Source organism: Sinocyclocheilus grahami, unplaced genomic scaffold (assembly GCF_001515645.1).
Source record: "Sinocyclocheilus grahami isolate Dianchi unplaced genomic scaffold, SAMN03320097.WGS_v1.1 scaffold53.1, whole genome shotgun sequence".
Lineage (NCBI taxonomy): Eukaryota > Metazoa > Chordata > Actinopteri > Cypriniformes > Cyprinidae > Sinocyclocheilus > Sinocyclocheilus grahami.
Genome location: NW_015505232.1, coordinates 1,948,637 through 1,954,942, shown reverse-complemented (window position 1 = coordinate 1,954,942; position 6,306 = coordinate 1,948,637). Strand labels below are relative to the sequence as shown.

Here is a 6,306-nt window from a genome sequence, read left to right as displayed (position 1 = left end):
TTTTTTATTTTGTTCTATGTTTTATTACTTTTTGTTTGAATCTCTCAACATTTTACAACAGTAGCCAGGTGGTGAAGACAAGAAAAAAGAAACGAAATTACAATGTCACTTGCAATCGCCACTTGCACTCTCGTACAAATCGTGCGTGTTGCCAATGGAGACAAGAAACTGTGGTGGTGATTAAATGATTAAAACTAATTTAGTACTATAACATACAGGGTCCTGCAAGAAAAGAAAAAAAAGACACGCAGATCCGTGGCCACAGAACAGCAGAATATGAACGCAATTCACAAAGTCTCTCGTTAAGCGTTTCCCTCCTGTAGAAAAACATAAACACTTAACATGGCTTAATGTATTAAGATGCTATTAAAATATCAAATTAAATATACAGTTTATTATTATAATGAATATGTATTTAGTATTTTCCTCCCATACTGCAAAAAGTGGCATAATGTGGCATAATGGACTAAAAAGGCCAATATGCTCCTCTACATTATTAATATACATAGGCTAACTAATATGTACAGGCAAGCAGGTGAGCCCAGAATAAACGCAACACGCACAGTTTCGTGTTAAGCATTTTTCCATATAGAATAAACTGTCTACAGCTCTTTTATATCATTGTCTTTGTCCATTAAGCTACATTATGTGTTTTATTTATAATGATTTTCTATAGGAGGAAAATGTTTAACGTGCAATTTAACGCATTGTGTTCTGGGCTCGTCTGCTTGCCTGTACGGAGTTGATCCTTTTAAAATAACTTAACGCATTTCAAAATGCACGTTCATATTTGTTGGTCTGTATATACTTTGAGTCAACAACAAGACATATAGGCTAGGCCTACTGAATTGTCTTTATCATCTTAATTCGTTATTATGCCACATTAAGCGTTTTGCTGTATGGGAGGACAAGTGAAAGTTTGCGCATTGTGTTCATAGCCATCTGTTTGCCTTGTAGTACATTAAATAATAACTATACATCGAATTAGATTTTTTAATTGTACTGAATGTATCTTAATACATTATGCCATATTAAGTGTTTCTGTTTTTCTACAGGAGGAAAATGCTTAACGAGAGACTTTGTGCATTGCGTTCATATTCTGCTGTTCTGTGTCCACGGATTTGCGGGGTTTTTTTTCTTGCAGGACCCTTTATGTTATAGTACTAAATTAGTTTTAATCGTTTCATCACCACCACAGCTTCTTGTCTCACGCACGATTTGTGTTGATTGCAAGTGACGTCGCAGGTAGCGGAGAGTGCAAGTGGCGATTGCAAGTGACATTGTAATTTAGTTTCTTTTTTCTTGTCTTCACCACCTGGCTACTGTTGTAAAATGTTGAGAGATTCAAACAAAAAAGTCATCAATAAATAGAACAAAATAAAAAAATAAAAGACTGCAAGTGACGTCGCTAGCGGAAGCGCAAGTGTCTGAGAGTGCAAGTCTGAGAGTGCAAGTGCAAGGCTGCAGCCAGACCCTTCTCGAGTCTGCCTTTAGGGGGAGCTCTCGCGACAGGTTTACTCCCCTCAAGTGCAAGGACAGCATGTATGAGGGGAGCATCGCCTCAGCCTCAGCGTTTGGTTTATTATAATCTCCCATTAAGTCTGAGAGTGCAAGTGCAAGGCTGCAGCCAGACCCTTCTCGAGTCTGCCTTTAGGGGGAGCTCTCGCGACAGGTTTACTCCCCTCAAGTGCAAGGACAGCATGTATGAGGGGAGCATCGCCTCAGCCTCAGCGTTTGGTTTATTATAATCTCCCATTTCAGGATGAAAGTTCTTTAAAAAACTTTATACAGTCAAAATTCATGTATATTTATAAACGCACACGAATGTTAATTAGCGAGCTTTGGACATTTGACTGACCGACCTATTCCTTGTCAAAGGAGTCACGAACTCATGGGCGGTGTAACTTGTTACACCTGAAGGTTACTTGATGGTTTTTGTCAAAGGTAGGCTACTATTAGTTTCGCTAATTTTAAAGCTTTTAACTGGACAAGAATAATTTAGTGCATATTTAAGGGCCTTTCGTCTGGCAATACGGGGAGCTCACGCGACTGATTTAGATTTAATATTACCTGAGGGGGACATTTTGGGGATTTGGTTTCTAAATCACCTATTTTACGAGCAAAGCTCTTTAAAGCAGTTTATACAGTGAAAACTAGTCTGTTTATGTATTTGTAAACATTAAAGAATGCCATCCAGCGTATATTGAACCCTTGTTGTTTTGTCTGACTGACCCAGCCTTGTTGTAGTCGTCACATGCTCCATGGATGGTGTAATATTCTTAAAGTGCAATATTAATAGGCTAAATATTTTGTGTGTATAAAAATGTGTACGTTTTATTTACTCATAAATTCAAATTATACAAATGACACTGTACTCCAGAAAACATTGTGTTGCACATTATGAATTCTCTTATGTGCAAGACTTTTTGTTGAAGAACTCATGCTTGAGTTTCTAATATATTTGGTTATTATTTTCCCTCTTTTGTGACTTCAGCAACAGGCCTTCATGAGATCTTTGAGCTTGAGTGATCTTGAAGAAAACCACAGAACTCAAGAGATGACCCACCATCATAGACCACTGTAAACCAACAAATAAAGTAAGGAAAATTTTAAATCAAAGGGATAGTTTGATCACCCAAAAACTGAAATTCAGTTATCATTTATGCACACTCATGTTGTTCTAAATCTGTATAACTTTATTTCTACCAGAGAACAAAAAAAAAACACTAAAGAAAAAGACATAAAAATATCGAACAGTTTTTTTCCCCCCAATAAAATAAATTAATTCTTGCAAATATATTATTTTGATATCCAGGAAAATAAATGCTTGATATGAATTTTCATTTTTGGGTAAGCTATCACATCAAAAACTATGAGGTGAAGTGTGCAATATCTGTGCCACTGGCGACCAAAATTTTATTGCAATTATATTTTCTAGTTTTCTGAACAAGAAATTGTCATGCCTAAAAGCAGTTCAGTGTTTTGACAGCCATGTACTCCCATCGTTTACCCATTAGTTTATATTTGTCTCTATCATGGGTGCTTCTCAAACAGAAGGCTGCATCCTACCAGTGGTGGCTCGTGGGTTTTAAAATAGAGGATGCACACTAATTGTATTGGTCTGGGATCCCTGCCGATTATTATTATTATTTGCTTAACCACTTTAAAATGGCTTTTTGGTTGCTTTTAGTCAGAAAACGTAAAGAAAACAACACACATACTGCAAGATAATATAACTTCACTTACCTGGCCAATCACTAGAAGCAAACATCCATCCCTTCTTAAAAGTCTGTGTTAAAAGAGCCGACTGCTGTAATGTTCGCCTATATCTAGCTTAGGTGTGTTCTCCCTTTATTTAAAATTTGTATGTATACTGTTTGAATGACAGCTTGGTAAATCTGTTGGCGATCAAATATTCAATATCGCTACTCATAAATACTTGGTACATTATCAGCGCAGCGGGAGACGTTCAAACTAATATCACGTAATTTACGTCTCTATGATGATTGATTGATATATCAGAAGGGAGGCTAGCCTCCCCTACGAGGTTTCTTTTCTCAACACTCCTCAGCGCTGAAAGTGAACACTCGATGGTGATTGGCTAATTTTTTTTACCAACGGAGTCACGAGAGCTCAGCTCTCCCCCCGGCCTCCCCCTCCCCTTCTCTATCACCTAGTGGTTGTAATTACATCAGCAGATTCGGCACATTCGCGATAGAAAAGCGGCGCTTTCCAACTTCAGTAACATGTTATGGTATTACAGCTGTGAAATTACAAACAAAAAATACACATTCTGAGACTTTTTCACCTCAAAAATTTGGGGAAGCTGTGCCTCCCCCGACAAGCCACTGCATCCTACTGAGGTTGCATCCTTCCTAGTTCAGTCCTTCAGAGTCTTGTAGGCTAGACTCCTCCTCGACATTAAACACTAGAATGAGACAGTCTAGTAAGTGCGTGTGGCTACATCACATATGTTCCCGTCCTCCCCGTCACGGCACAAAAACAATAATAAAACGTAGTTTTGGAAAAATTCTATTTATTAGAAATCTTTATATTATTTGCCTTTCTATTAATGCAATACAATGAATCACAGCCGTCTACAATCTCCCTGTGGCTTAAATTATTGGGAGTTTAGCGTTTAGTATGCAATTTACACCAAAACAAATTGTAACATCTATCCTTTCATGTCCGAAAACATTATTTTTGTCTTACATTTCATAATAAATTCAGACAAGCTCAGTACTGACTCATTTTTTGTCAGTTTATTTTCATGAAATTGAATGGGTTCAAAGGATTGTGGGCGATTGAAGGTCGCGAAGGATACATCCCATGCATCCTTAAAATTCAGCTGAATGAAGAACGCGAAACGAAGGATGCCTTTCAGGGATTCTTCCGATTGATATGGCCTTCAGCGACATTTGATGACGTGGCAGCCGAGATATGCAGCCTTCGTATGATGCAGCCTTCTGTTTGAGAAGCACCCCATGTGTGCCTCCAGGGCCGGATTTACATTTTATCGTGACATAGCCAAAATAAATTTTTGGGCCCCCCTTCCCTATTAATATATAATATATAGCAAACAAAAATATGTCGTAATCAGTGGAAACCAGTTATAGAGTTCTCTATCGCAATAAGCGCAAAGTCGTTCGGCTTGCATTTAGTCATTGAAGATCTAATGTAGTTCTTAATTTGTTTGAGAACAGATAAAGACCGTTCCATTAATAGGCTCCAGCGTCTTGTCCACATTACCACTTTACCACGGCATTATTTCTCTATTAGTTTTAAATGTGACTAATAGTCACAACCACATCTCAAGACATTGTTTAGATAATTTATTTCAAGACATTTGTCATATTGTCGTCCTGAAAACTCCTGTGATGAACAAATTTGCGCACCTCACTCCAAACCCTCCATTGCTAATTCCAAAACGTAATTTCAGAGCTAATAACGATGGTTTGAGCCATTAATAAGCAGGCTAATGCAGTTTTAAATCCGGCCCTGTGCCTCACACGTCCTGAAGCTAAAATGAAGCCAAAACATTTTGATCGCCCCCTTGGTGGCTAGTTGCAGTATAGGGCATAAACTCCAGCCTCTTCATGTAAACAAATTGGATGTGAGCCAAACTAACAAAGTTAGGTAATCTTTTTATTTTTAATTATACAGTCTTTTCCCTATATTTATAACTGTGATAGAAGTATACAATCAGAAAAAAATGACTCCCTTCACCTTTAATGTCAGGGTTCCCACAGTCACGGAAAAACCTGGATTTATTGTTTTAATGTTCTGGTTTCCAGACCTGGAAAAGTAATAGAAATGTATAGCTATTATAGTAATCAGCCACAACATTAAAACCACTTGCTTAATATCATGTGGGTCTCACTTGTGATGCCGAAACAGCTCTGATGTGTCTAGGCATAGACTCCACAAGACCTTTGAATGTGTCCTGTGGTATCTGGCACCAAGACATTGGCAGCAGATCCTTTAAGTTGTAAGATGCAAAGATGGGCTGCGTGGATTGGATTTGTTGGTCCAGCACTTTCCATAGATGCTGAATCGGACTGAGATATGGGGGAATTCTTGGTATGCATGGCTGAAAAATATTTCATCATATAGATCTGGAACTGGATATTCTGTGATATTTATGTACACCCAAGTCATGGGAAAATAATTGAAATTCATAGGCAAATAGGTGTGGGAACTCTGTAATGTGAATGCTGTGTGTGTGTATCCCTAGAGGTAAGAAGGTAGGTGAATAGGTAATCGTCGGCTTCACCATCTCTAAGAAGAAAAGGATGAAAATTTGAGTAATCCTGTCAAACTCCATCATGAAGATATGTGTTAAAAGGAAAAGAGAGTCAAAGGTCAACCTGGTCTTCAGCGTTCTCTGCACTAATGACATAATGATTCTCTTGTGACCAATCAACACTTTTACCTTTTTTGGACCATGTTATTTATCTGACAAAAACGTGTAATGCTCTAGAGAGGCTATTAGCACTTATCACAAATGTTTGGTATCCATAATGATGTCTTCTTCAATATAAAAATAAGTGTCTAAAGAAAAAATGAGAGTGACAGTTCAGCCTTGTCTATAGTGTCCTATGTGCTTGCCTTATGATGCAATAATTCTGTGAACTCTTTTGTGACCAATCAGCACTTTTACCATGCCCTGTTTTTTGTTCAAATGTGTAACTCTCTTGAGAGTCTGTTAGCACTTGTCACAGAGAATTGTCATCTGTAGTCTCATTAAACTTGCTGTTGAAGCCTAACAGTCAGAGGTGTAATGTAAACCGACTGGAGCTGATGCAA

General features: G+C 37.9%; 1 long non-coding RNA gene across 1 annotated transcript; it reads left to right on the top strand.

The window, feature by feature from the left end:
* The first annotated feature begins 1,668 nt into the window (after positions 1 to 1,668).
* On the top strand, positions 1,669 to 6,306 carry LOC107583444 (uncharacterized). Its single transcript, XR_001609042.1, has 3 exons — positions 1,669 to 1,944; positions 2,495 to 2,597; positions 5,413 to 6,306. It is a non-coding gene; the product is annotated as an uncharacterized lncRNA (long non-coding RNA).